At 35.2% G+C, this 12,912-nt stretch overlaps 1 protein-coding gene across 3 annotated transcripts in view; it reads right to left on the bottom strand.

Moving 5' to 3' along the window:
• Nucleotides 1-7,574: 7,574 nt before the first annotated feature.
• Nucleotides 7,575-12,912, bottom strand: part of LOC128673717 (protein tweety-like) — a 72,182-nt gene continuing 66,844 nt past the window's right edge. For 2 of the 3 annotated variants that reach the window (XM_053751762.1, XM_053751759.1), the window contains exon 14: nucleotides 7,575-12,347. The gene's annotated coding sequence lies outside the window, so the exon portion shown is untranslated. The remainder of the gene's footprint in view (nucleotides 12,348-12,912) is intronic. The other variant, XM_053751761.1, reaches the window with a different exon arrangement.

Raw genomic sequence — 12,912 nt, 5'->3', positions numbered from 1 at the left:
ATATTCGATGCAAAAAAATAAGTGATGGTTGTAATCGTGAAGATACTCGATGCAAAACAATAAGAAATGGTTGTAGTCATGAAGATATTCGATGCAAAAAAATTAAAGATGATTGTAGTCATGAAGATATCCGATGCAAAAAAATTAGAGATGATTGTAGTCGTGAAGATATCCGATGCAAAAAAGTTAGAGATGATTGTAGTCATGAAGATATCCGATGCAAAAAAATAAGAGATGGTTGTAATCGTGAAGATACTCGATGCAAAACAATAAGAGATGGTTGTAGTCATGAAGATATCCGATGCAAAAAAATGAGAGAAGGTTGTGGTCATGAAGATATCCGATGCAGGAAAATGAGAGATGGCTGTAATCATAACGATATTTCACATAAAAAAATAAAAGATTGTTGTAGCCATGAAGACATTGGATGCAAAAATATTAGGAATGGCTGTAATCATGAAGATATTCTATGCAATAAAAGAAAAGATTGTTGTAATCGTGAAAATATTATATCAAAAAAATTTAAAGAGTGTTGTAATCGTGAAGATGTTCGATGTAATAAAATAAATAATTGTGATAGCTATGAAGATATTATATGCACAAAAGTAAAAGAATGTTGCAGTAGTGAATATCTGAAATGTACAAAAATAAAAGAACACTGCGAAACTCCACCAGTAAATAAATGTTATGACAATGGCGATGACACATTTTTAGTTATACGGAAAGAACCAAAAAAAAACAATGCTATGGAACAAGTTGGTGTAGAAAAATCATATGAATATAAGGTATTAAGCGACAATGATGACGACAATGCTGTCAAAGAGAAATCAATTAGAGAAGTTCCAAGAATAAATGAAGGTGCGATTAAAAACGCAGATCAAAGTAGCCACGTATCTAAAAACACTGGGACAGTTACACCAAAAGGCATAATATTAACCCCTGACTCAAGCTTAGATGACTTCCACGTACATGAAGAGGACTGTAACGAGGACGAAGCGTTTTTCGCATCAGTATTACCAACTATTGAGAAATATAATGATGACGATAAATTGAATTTTAGGATGGGAGTGCTGGCTGTGATGAAGAAAATTAAGAATCGACGTAAGAAAACAATGCCTGAGCATTATCATGTAGTAACATCTTAAAATAATCTAGATATTATAAATACTACGGGTACACAATCGTCATAAAAACTTGTTCAATTAATATATCTAAATGAAACAATTATTTTGGATTTTAGGGATAAATAATAAATAGCCTCCTTCCTCGATGTCAGGGACAGGTACAACTTGTAACTCCCCTCAAATGCACAGTACAGACTACTTTACATATGTAAGTTTTTAATGTAAAATATCACAAAACAATGTCCAAAACTACATAGGTAGCTGAGCTCCGCAATTTTTACGGCTGTCCCTTTGTTATCTCGTTTTTGTGAAAGTTCTTATTTATTTTCCTTCTACACTATCACTATTTTCTATATGTTCTACTTTTTCATATGTGGTGTGGCGTGTAGGGGTGGTAGCGATGGTAAGAAAACACAAGGCTTGAGGACAACCTCTCGGATAAGATTCCGATTCTATCTGCTTTTATTCATTATCACATATACTTATATATACTTAATACTACGTGATAGAAAGCTATCAACCTATCTGATGAATTACATACCTATCTGACAATTACTTATCTACATCTATACAGTAATGTTATCTCCACAATAATGTGACGTACGTGACATCACACCACATCACCCTTCCTAATGAAAAAAAAAAAAATATAAATTTAAATCTTAATATTTTTTTCATTACAATACAACTTAGTCCTATTTTTATGAATAACATCTAATTTTCCTTTACATTGAATAACAACATTTGGCGATTCATCTTTTACGACTACAAATGGTCCATCATAAATACAATCAAGCTTACTACCAGTCTCCTTTCTTACTAAAATTAAATCACCTTCCTTATAATTTAATGGATTTATATTTACATCATAACATTTTTTTCTCCTTATTTTACTAGTTATTACATTTTGTTTTGCCTCGGCTTGCGCTCTTTGCAACCGATACTTAAATTCTAAAGGATAATCATCAAAATTATACAATGGTTCAACAGTCTCACCTTGTAAATTACTTGGTAACTTGCATATTTTCCCAAAAACTAATTCGTAAGGCGTATATTTGGTTACAGTATTTACAGTTGTATTATATGAAAAACACCAATACGGAATCCAAGAACTCCATGCTGATGTATTATTATTCGTCTGTATTCGCAAATATGCACCTAAAGTTTTATGAACATTCTCTAACGATCCTATGCTCTCATGATGATACGCAGTTGATACCGTTTTACTAATCCCTAAAATGTTACATAGCTCTACCATAACTTTCGAAATAAATTCGGAACCCCTATCTGTAGCAATGATTTTTGGTACCCCATATCTCAAAATAAAATTTTCTGCCAACGCCCTTGCAACCTCCTTTGCAGATTTATTTTTTAAAGGATAAGCCTCTACAAACTTTGTAAGCTCACACTGTAGAGTCAATATGTATACGTTCCCATAGTCATCCCTATCAAGAGGTCCTACTAAATCTAGGTAGATTTTTTCAAAAGACGAAGTTGCGGTGGTTGTTATGGTCATCGGTTCCCTAACATTCCTATGATACTTTTGCTTTTGGCATTTTTTACACTTACGAACATAATTAATGACATCACGTTCTATTGATGGCCAATAAAAATACTTTTTTATATTATTCACCATTCTACGTATTCCTGTATGTCCACTCGTAGGCAGAACATGAAAATCATTCATAACAATCTTCTTCTCATCGTCGTCGTCTATTCTCCGCACACCCGATACTACACAAAATTTAAAATTCTTACTTAAAGTTTTACCGTTTTCCTTTAAATATTTCGCCATTTCCTTTATAATACGATTGTTGCAACAATTTTTTAATATCACCACTTCTTGTATGCCGTTTTCTAAACAAAATGTAACTATATCTTTCGACAACTCGTCTCGCGATGATGCCGATAAAGATTCATAGTTTAAATAAATACTCGAGTTTTCCGGCATATACATTAAATTGCGCGCCTTTGAAATTATTTTCTTACGAGAGCTCTCTAATAACTTTTCCCACTTATCTACACTTATTTGCAGAATTTCAACGTCATCTCCTTGTTTCTTAAGAACTTCTACGATACTAGGGTGATCAGTCCTACTAACCGCAGAGTCTTCCTCACAATTACTTGAACCTTCTAACTGTTTACATTGTGCTCGCGTCATCACAGATATGGTTTTCTCACGCATGGTCTTTAAATCTTCACTTGAAATTATAATCCTAGACAATGCATCCGCTAGCACATTTTCCTTCCCTTTCACATATTCCACAGTAAAATCGTACTCTTCCAAGCACAACCGAAACTTAGTCAACCTACTCGATGGATCCGTCATGTTAAATAAATACAAAAGAGGTCGATGATCTGTTTTTACGACAAATTTTCTCCCATATAAATATGGCCTAAAATATTTAACTGACCAAACAATAGCCAACAACTCTTTCTCTATTATAGGATAATTTAATTCACTTTTATTCAAAGCTCTACTAGCATAAGCAACAGGCTTTCCGTTCCCATTGCACAAGACACTACCTACAGCAAATCCTGAACTATCGGTCTGTAATATAAAAGTGTTGTTATCAGAAAAATCTGGATAATCCAAAACTGGAGGATTCATTAATGAGTTTTTTAGTAATAAAAATGACTTCTCGCATTCATCGGTCCAGTCAAACGTCGCATACCTTCCACACAGCTTATTCATTGGAAGAACTATCCTAGCAAAGTTTGGTATGAATTTTCTATAATAATTTGCAAATGCCACAAAACGCTTCACCTCATCACTAGTTGTGGGACGCGGGTAATCTTTTATCGCTAAAACCTTTTCTGGATCTGGTGAAATACCTTCTGATGAAATAATATGCCCCAAATAAAGTATCTGCTTTTTCAAGAACTCGCATTTTGAAGGATTTAACTTAAGGTTCATTTTTCTCAATCGCGAAAAAACTATCATGAGGTTCCTGTTATGCTGCTCTAAACTCCGTCCAAAAATAATCAGATCGTCAAGGTAAACCAGACATTTATCGTAATTCAACCCAGACATAGCTACAGTCATCATTCTACTGAAAGAACTCGGACTAATCTTCAATCCCATCGGTAACCTATGTAACCTTGTCTGTAGTAAACGCTGTATACTTCCTACTGTCTTTTGTAAGATTGCATTGAAAATAAGATTGAGATAAATCACAATGACTAAAGTACACTGCTCCTGATAAAGAATCTAAAATTTCAGTTATATTGGGCAAAGGAAACTTATCATCTTGTATCTTGTCATTTAACTGCCTATAGTCTATAACTACACGCCACCTCTTTTCACCGCTACGATCCGCCTTCTTTGGAACGATCAACACCGGACTAGACCACTCACTAACTGTTTCTTCAACTATACCATTTTCCAGCATCTCCTGCACTTGCCTATCCACCTCTTTTTTCTGCACATATGGTATTCTATATTGCTTCCTATAGACTGGAGCGGCATTTTCTTTCAACCTTATTGACTGTTCATACACGTTTGTGACCGTCAACCTATCTCCCGGTACATGAAATATATCTGGATACTTGGCACATATCTGTTCAATGCTCAATCGCTCTTCCTCATTCAAATACTCAAGTTTAAGCAAAGAAAATATTTCCTTAACACGTTTCACGCTCATTTCCGGTTCCGCGAAACAACAATAATCGTAATCTCTTAACGGATATACTTCCACGTCTGTCATACTGCAAACAACTTCTGAGGAAGTCGTATTCAATATCCTAATGGGTATTATCCCATTCCTAGGTCTAGCTATTACATTAGCCAAAAATACACCCTTCTGCAACTCTTTTCTCACGACCACACAATCGTCCGCTCTATTCACCGGAAAATATTTTACTACTTCACAACGCGGAGGTATATTCAATGAATAACTATAATACTTAAGGGGTATTGAAATCACGCTCCCTTCACGCTCCCTAAGCGTTAACTTGTTTTCTGAAAAATCTATAATACCGCTATATGTTTGTAAAAAATCTTGACCTATTATACCAACTGACTTACAGGGTAAATCATCGAAAACATAAAATTTATGCAAGAATGAATATTTTCCGCATACTAATTTTAAATTAACATAACCCATAGACCGTAAATTACCACCTACACCATTAATTATTAACTCGTCCTTAACTAACTTATAACACATAGCACTTGATTTTAAGAAACCATTTTTTATGGCTGACAACGATGCCCCCGTGTCTACTAACCATTCCGAATTTATACTACCGACTACAAAGTTAACCCAGTTAATACTATTACAAGCTAAAATATGCTTAGTCTCGAAAAAACTGACTTCTGCTAGACTCGCAATACTTTGGCTTTGACATTGTGCCAGAGTCATGGCCGTCTGACGTATGATCAAAACACGCTACGTTTCTACGATTCTGCTGACCACGTCGACCGCGATATGTAGCATTCCTCACGTCACGACCTTGCGCACCGTTGCTAAAACCTACGTTAGCATTCTTGCTCCTTTGGAATGTACGTTCGACAGCTGTTTTCTGTTGTGCATGATTATTACGCGTATATGTATTGCCACGACCCCTATTACTACTTGAAAAATTATGTGGCCTATACTGACGTTGAAAAGTCATGACCTGTCCCGATGATGTACCATTTTCGTCTTCGGCTACCCTTATTGCGTCTTTTAACAACGTCAAGTTCCTTGCCGTAATAATGGTACCCAAACGTTGGTTGCGAAGTCCGTCTGAGAATTTTTTAACCGCGTATTTTTCATTCAAGGGCCGCAAGACTCTGTAGGCTTCTTGACTATCCCCTGCTTGAGAAATAGTCAAATCCACCATCAATCTCTCTATCTCTGCTCCGAAATCTGCAATAGACTTATTATCTTGCCTAGTACGAGCTAATTTAGCTTGTATCGCAACATCTGATTTTGCCGCTAGAAGATGCTTCTTCATATCAGCCAAAAGACTATCCACTGTCGCGTATTGTGAAGCTAACCGCATCCTAGCCCCCTGTGTTAGACGCGTGGTGAGCACGAACTTTATTAAGAGATCATTATCGAGCCCCTCTAACATAGAACTATACAAACTTATGGCTTCTATTAAATCTTGGGTAACAGTTTCATCACCGTTCATTTTCGGAAGCAAACTAACTGCCGTTTTTAACGAAAACTTTTCCAAATTTCGCGACTCCATCTTTGCTGGTACTTCAGTTTCGCGTTAAAACTTAATTGTTTTTACGTACAAGTCTTCTATTCTACTAATCAACAGTGTCAATTCGTCTGAAAATTTTGATACGCCCGATACTACATTTTTAAACTTGTCGTAAAGGGCCTTTGCTTGACTAAGCTTTGAGTCGAAGTTACTCCCCGTTCGTCTACTAGGTCCTAACTTAACAATAGATTCCCTAATAACCTTAAGTTGAACATAAATTGACGTTAACTCTATTTCCATTTATAACACAACAATGTTTACACTAATGTCTCTATTTTATATAGTTAACACAAGACCGCACAAAAAATATCACTTCCTTAATTATTATTGCCACTTACTGCTTGCTCATCAGGCTGTCTGCACCACTCGTTGCACTTCTCTCCGGTTCACTTCTTGTCTGATCCATTCAAGATGACATCTTCTGTACAAGTATATGATTCCACCCAATATACCAATAGCGAAACAGGTCGCTATGAACAGGACGGCCGCGCTTACCGCCGAAATATGTTCTTGTATCACCGATGCATCGTTAGACCCACCTGATGCGACTTGGGCTATGACTACCTCTTCCTTGGACGTACTTGTGCCCATGGTGTACTTCAGCAAAACTTTTCTGCGCTTAGTGGAGTCAAAATCACACCGACGTCTCGACGATACTAACCAACAGCTACGCCATCCGTCCGAATGGCAGGGTCGCCATGTGGTGTGGCGTGTAGGGGTGGTAGCGATGGTAAGAAAACACAAGGCTTGAGGACAACCTCTCGGATAAGATTCCGATTCTATCTGCTTTTATTCATTATCACATATACTTATATATACTTAATACTACGTGATAGAAAGCTATCAACCTATCTGATGAATTACATACCTATCTGACAATTACTTATCTACATCTATACAGTAATGTTATCTCCACAATAATGTGACGTACGTGACATCACACCACACATACATATATATGCTCAATTATGAAACGATGAATCAGTTGTTCTCAGAGCCGTTTCAACAACTGCAGCCGCGCTATTATTAATTTTTTCAAACTTAACAAATATTAGTTTAACTGTCTGACTTTAAAATAATGTGTACTGTTGAATGATTGACATTGTAAATGAATATTTCGTATGATCGTAATGACAGCGCGGCCGCAGCGAAACGCTCTGAGAACCACCATCAATGTTGATATGTAATTTTGATAAAACCCTAACTTATTTACTGTAAACGTTAGAACTGGGAAGGTATTGAATAAAACAGTAACATTTTAATCCATTTATTTATTAGTTTCATTGTAAACTCATACACTTGACCTATTCGTCAACCGTTTATAATTTACGTTATACACTTCATACATCACGAAAGGGGACTTATAACGCCTTAGTACACAGTATGGTGCGCTTTAAAAACAATAAATAACGAACCTATTAACAAAAATTATGACTTATATTAAAACACAACCATACGATGTAAGAAGGCCTGCAATAGGCAAATGTGACATGGTTAATCGAATGATTTGTCATTTTTCGGGTTTGTTTACGGTCGAATCATTTAAACAGACTACAAAAATAAGCACAAGGTTTTCAATTCGTCGCTTTATTTTTTATTACTCCCACGCCCAATTAAGAATGATAATATCATGTAAAAATAAATAATAATAATAATAGTTAACTTTGTTAGAATTGCGGAAAAGATACGAGAATTGATATGAACCAATGAGTCTTTCAAATTATCTCATAAAAGCAGTATTTAATACATATCTTCTCAGTATCGCCAAGTAATCCATATTTAAAGCTAAATTAAAATTATCGATAGCCGATCAATATCATCATAATCGCAAAGGTATTTCCTTGAACTTCAGGGTGGAATTTTAATGAACCATAAATTTTCGAACGAGAAACAAAAGAATGAAAAACCAACGCTTATCAGCTTATTTAAGTCATAATCACGGTTAACCTTGCAACACTTGCTACTTTATACAAATAAGTTGACATACTCGGGCGCACCATAATTGACATGAAAAAGCGAAACACAAATATAATTTAGAAAAAAAAAAATGCTTCATGTAGGATTCGAAAATATGGCACGTAACATTTTAGTCATAAAAAACGAAATAAATGATATTTTTTATAAATTACAGAAATATATTACAACATTTAATGTATAAAAAGTTACATTATATAAAGATGATTATGATAATGTGTTCATGTGATTTAAAGCAATTCAAGTGAGTAATTTCAGACTTATTTTACGACATTATAATGACTGGTAACTTATCTATATCGCTAACGCAATATTGTATTTTAATAATCATTCAAAAAAGTTTCGTCGAAGCTCCATGCGAAAAAAATACATTTTAGAATTTAAAAAATAACGCATTTATTATTTCATTAGTGTAGCTGCCGATAGATGGCGATACAAAGTTATGTCAGAAGGCTAGGCAATAAGTGTTTTTAGTAATAAAAGAACACACTCGATAAAATTGAATGGGATAAGTTTTGATCAAAGCCAAAATACTCTATATCGAAATAATATTGCTGATGGAATATTTAATAATATAAGGTAATTTTAATTTTTTTAGCCCATGAGATGTCACCGATGATAGTATATTTTACATGAGTACTGTGATTACAAATAGTGCGTTAGTTACATTGAAAATCGTGTTACTTACATTAAAAAGGTATATTATTTTACTGCGTACCGATTATGGGTCGCAGTTCAGTAACAAAAAACAACATTTAATATGGCCCACTGTAGATTTTCGACAACTAATATGAGCAATATATGAATTACAGTTCAATTAAGTTTTAAAAAATTACGAAAAAAAATGTATTTTATCTTACTGAAGAGATACGGATAACCGTTCCATTTTAAAATATTTTATGCCGTGCCGACCAATCGAATGTCGTGATAAACATGCATGTTTGATAAAAATAAAGCAAAATTACCACCGGTATTTTCCAGAAGGCCCACCACGAAACATAGACCGTAGCTCGTTACTAACGCCCTCATGCTGTCATTTTCTCCCATATCGTGTAAAAAAGGGAGAACATATGGACGCAATGACTTGCTACGTGTTTTCTATTTCATAGCGCCCATAGGAGTGAAACTTGTTACCTAAACTTGGTAAAAACTAACAAAAAAAACTTGTACAACATGCAATATGGCCGCATGCAATAATCTAACCTTAAACACGAACTTAACACTAGCTAGGCGTACTTAGGTAAATTATGCATTATCTTTGGCGATTACACTGCTTACTGTACCAAACTAATGAGAAACAAAAATACATTGATCATAAAAAACGTACATGTACAAACCTCGTTGTAAAGTCTCACAAAATTTCTTATTTTAATACTGGAATACAAAACTGTAGCTTTGGCCCTGTCCAGAGAAAATGACATTACGGCGAAAACTTTGATGTTTTGATTATGTCAACCAGATAGATAATAGATTTAAAAAATAAACACATTTCCTATCACGAAATTCTGAAGTATTCATTAAAAACAGCATCAACATCTTTGTAAAATTGAGCTTTTTAAATATACTCAGATCTTTAAAAGGCATTTGATATGGTTAACCAACATATAACTCATACAGATTATGCTGCTATATTAGCCAGCGACCCCAGTAAAGCCTACGAATTCATTACTATAACGTAATACGTAACGTAATACGCAGCATTTGACGGTTACTGGGAAAATTTTAAAATATTGAATGATGGTGTACCACAGGGGTCTATACTGTCGCCGCCATTATTCGTTAAGCTGTAAAGTCGCTTTCTCTAGACGGGTCTATGAAAAAACTGGTACCAATTACACTTATTATGTACTACGTTAGATATAGTAAGATTATTACGATTAGAAAAGTGATCTTGACAACTTTACATAATGTAAGAAAATAACGTCTCAAAATTGAATACTTCCACAGTATTCCCACAATAATTACAGAAAAAAAATGTGATTGAACGCTATTTCACATTAATAAATAGACTATAATAATAGTAGACAATGTTTGTCAGTATTGCCAATATGCAAATAGAATAGTCGCTATAATATTTTAAGTTCACACGATCACTTTTAAAAGTTTATTAAATGTATAATTACATGTGGTGTTATAGAGAGAGCAGTACTTTCCGTTATCATTATTAGCTAGAATTTATTTATTTATAAACATTCTGTTATTTCCTCGAATGGCAGTATCGTTTTGCACCTTATTAGCATAGATTTAAGGTTAAGTATTGTGTTAATTCAAGAATGCTTACTACCAATTCCACATTTCTAATCCACACACAATGGAATGCTTAATTAATTTTATTTCATTTACAATTAACTTTACAAATTATCTGTAAATAAAATAAGTTACATAATATATTAAAAACTTATTATATACATTAGGTCCACGCTATATTAACTAGTAAAACTGCCTTGAGCTATATTTTGTACAGTAGGTACATAATTAAAATTAATGTCTAGGCTAACATCTAAATATTCACGAACAATTTAAATCAAATACGTTCTCAATTTTCATGCTATCTCTGTCTAATAGGAGGTCGTATTTGCTCAAGATGATTTGAATATTTAGTCATAAATACACCAAAGAGATTCTACATAAATTTTGTTTAATTTATTTTCGACTATCCTCTTGGTTGACTCGACGGTCTGTTTAAATATACAAATTGTGTTAAAAAGTTGAATCACACAGGCAGACTATAAAATCATATTATAATTATATTTATAGCTATATGTACATGTAAACTGTTACAATCGAATGTCTACTTCTTGGGCTCCGAGCCTCTTTTCTAAGATTTATAAAGAACATGCCAGAAAAGTTTAATTTTCTACTGTTTGGCGTCTCACCGCACTAAACCAGTTTCATTATCGAGACAGGCGAGATGGAGGCGCCGGAAAGTAATATTTCATTTTAAAAAATATAACACACGATCATATTCTTTTGTAGCATGTTTTCAAAATTCAAAATATTCCGATATATTTAATCAAATGAAATATTACTTGCCAGCTATCAAACCATCCCTTTTCTTAACACATTATAGCGTAATCCGTTTTTTAAGGTTATCTTAACCTACGTTGAGCGAAAATAGAGTCGAAAACGTACTACAGTCAAGGTCTGTAACGAGCTAGTTACAAATTATTATAACGAAGTAATCGTTATTGGTCTTTAACGTTTTAACACAGCCTTATTATGGACTTCACATGGGAAACATGTTTTCGAACGAAAATTTGCCGCAAAAAAAAACTGCTTTTAATACTTGTACCATCGCTTTGATTAAAACTAGGCCGTTGCATTAAAATTATAAAAAAGTCAATGTAAATTGACAAAAAATCATTGTGCTCTTATTAAGAATATTGCTCAGTAAAATACTTTCCGAAAAACGTTAAAATTAGACCATCAAGAATCGATCGCGGTCAAATTGAGCAATCAAACGAATGATTCGAAATCTATTTATTGTGCAATCACGGTTACACTTATTAGAAAATTTTCAGAAAAGTTCCAAAAGATTACAAATTAAATCGTCGCGACGAAAATTCTTATCCAAAGTCAGTATCGATTAACACTCTGTTTATTCGACTATGCTGATCATAGTGAATATTCGAGCGTTGCATCTTCAACAAGATGGCGCGCGCACGAAATGGCGGACTTAAAGTTCAGTGACCGCGTAAAGGTCGCGTTGGTCATGATGCTGGGGTTGTTGGTGCTGTTGAGTCTGTCGTTCGGGTCTGCGGCGGTGTTGGGTACCTGTGTTAGGTTGTTGTTGTCTTCTAGGTCGTTGTAAGGAGCGGTATTCTAAGGCCGCTGCGGACAAGGGCTGAGGTTCGGCGCGTCTAGGGGGTCGTACTGTAGCGTATTTGTCTTGGTTTTGGGTGTTGTGTGCGGGGGGCGCCGGGGTCGAGCTGGAGGAGAAGGTGGCGAGGGCGGGCGGGGGCGCTGCGGGGCGCGGGCGGGGGGCGCGCGGACCGAACGACGCGTATTTCGGGTCGAAGCGGTTCAGGCTGGTCGCGCGACCGGCCTGACCTGGAAGGAAATATGCTCATAGTTAGGAAATATGTTTCCAATGTGTAAACACAGTGTTACAAAATCCCAACTAATATTATAAATGCGAAAGGAATGCAAACTCTTCACGCATTGTCTACTCGAGCGATTGTTATGAAATTTGGTACACGGGTAGAAAATAACCTGGAATAACACATAAGGTACTTTTTATACCGAAATTCCCACGGGAGCGAAGCCCCGGGGCGCAGCTAGTGTTAGATAAGACTTGTTGTCACTGGGCGACCTCCGTGGCCTAATGATCATCATGTCAGACTGCTATACTGGAGGTCTCGGGTTCGAACCCCGGTCAGGTCAACATGGAAAATAAATAAATAAAAAAATATAAATATTTATTTTCCGACAATATGAATACATCGTGTTATGTTATCATGTTGGTAAAATGATATGTTATCTTTATCCTGAAATTCCCACGGGAACGAAGGCCAGGGGCGCAGCTAACTAATTATACATTTTTACATGACTGCTTAAAAAAAGCACTTGACTAGTGTTCAAATTGCTGCACCTAGTGTAGTGTCTGATTGTTAAG

Source organism: Plodia interpunctella, chromosome 11 (genome assembly GCF_027563975.2).
Source record: "Plodia interpunctella isolate USDA-ARS_2022_Savannah chromosome 11, ilPloInte3.2, whole genome shotgun sequence".
NCBI classification, from domain to species: Eukaryota; Metazoa; Arthropoda; class Insecta; order Lepidoptera; family Pyralidae; genus Plodia; species Plodia interpunctella.
Note: the sequence above shows the minus strand (reverse complement) of the source record. Positions and strands in the feature narration are given on the sequence as shown.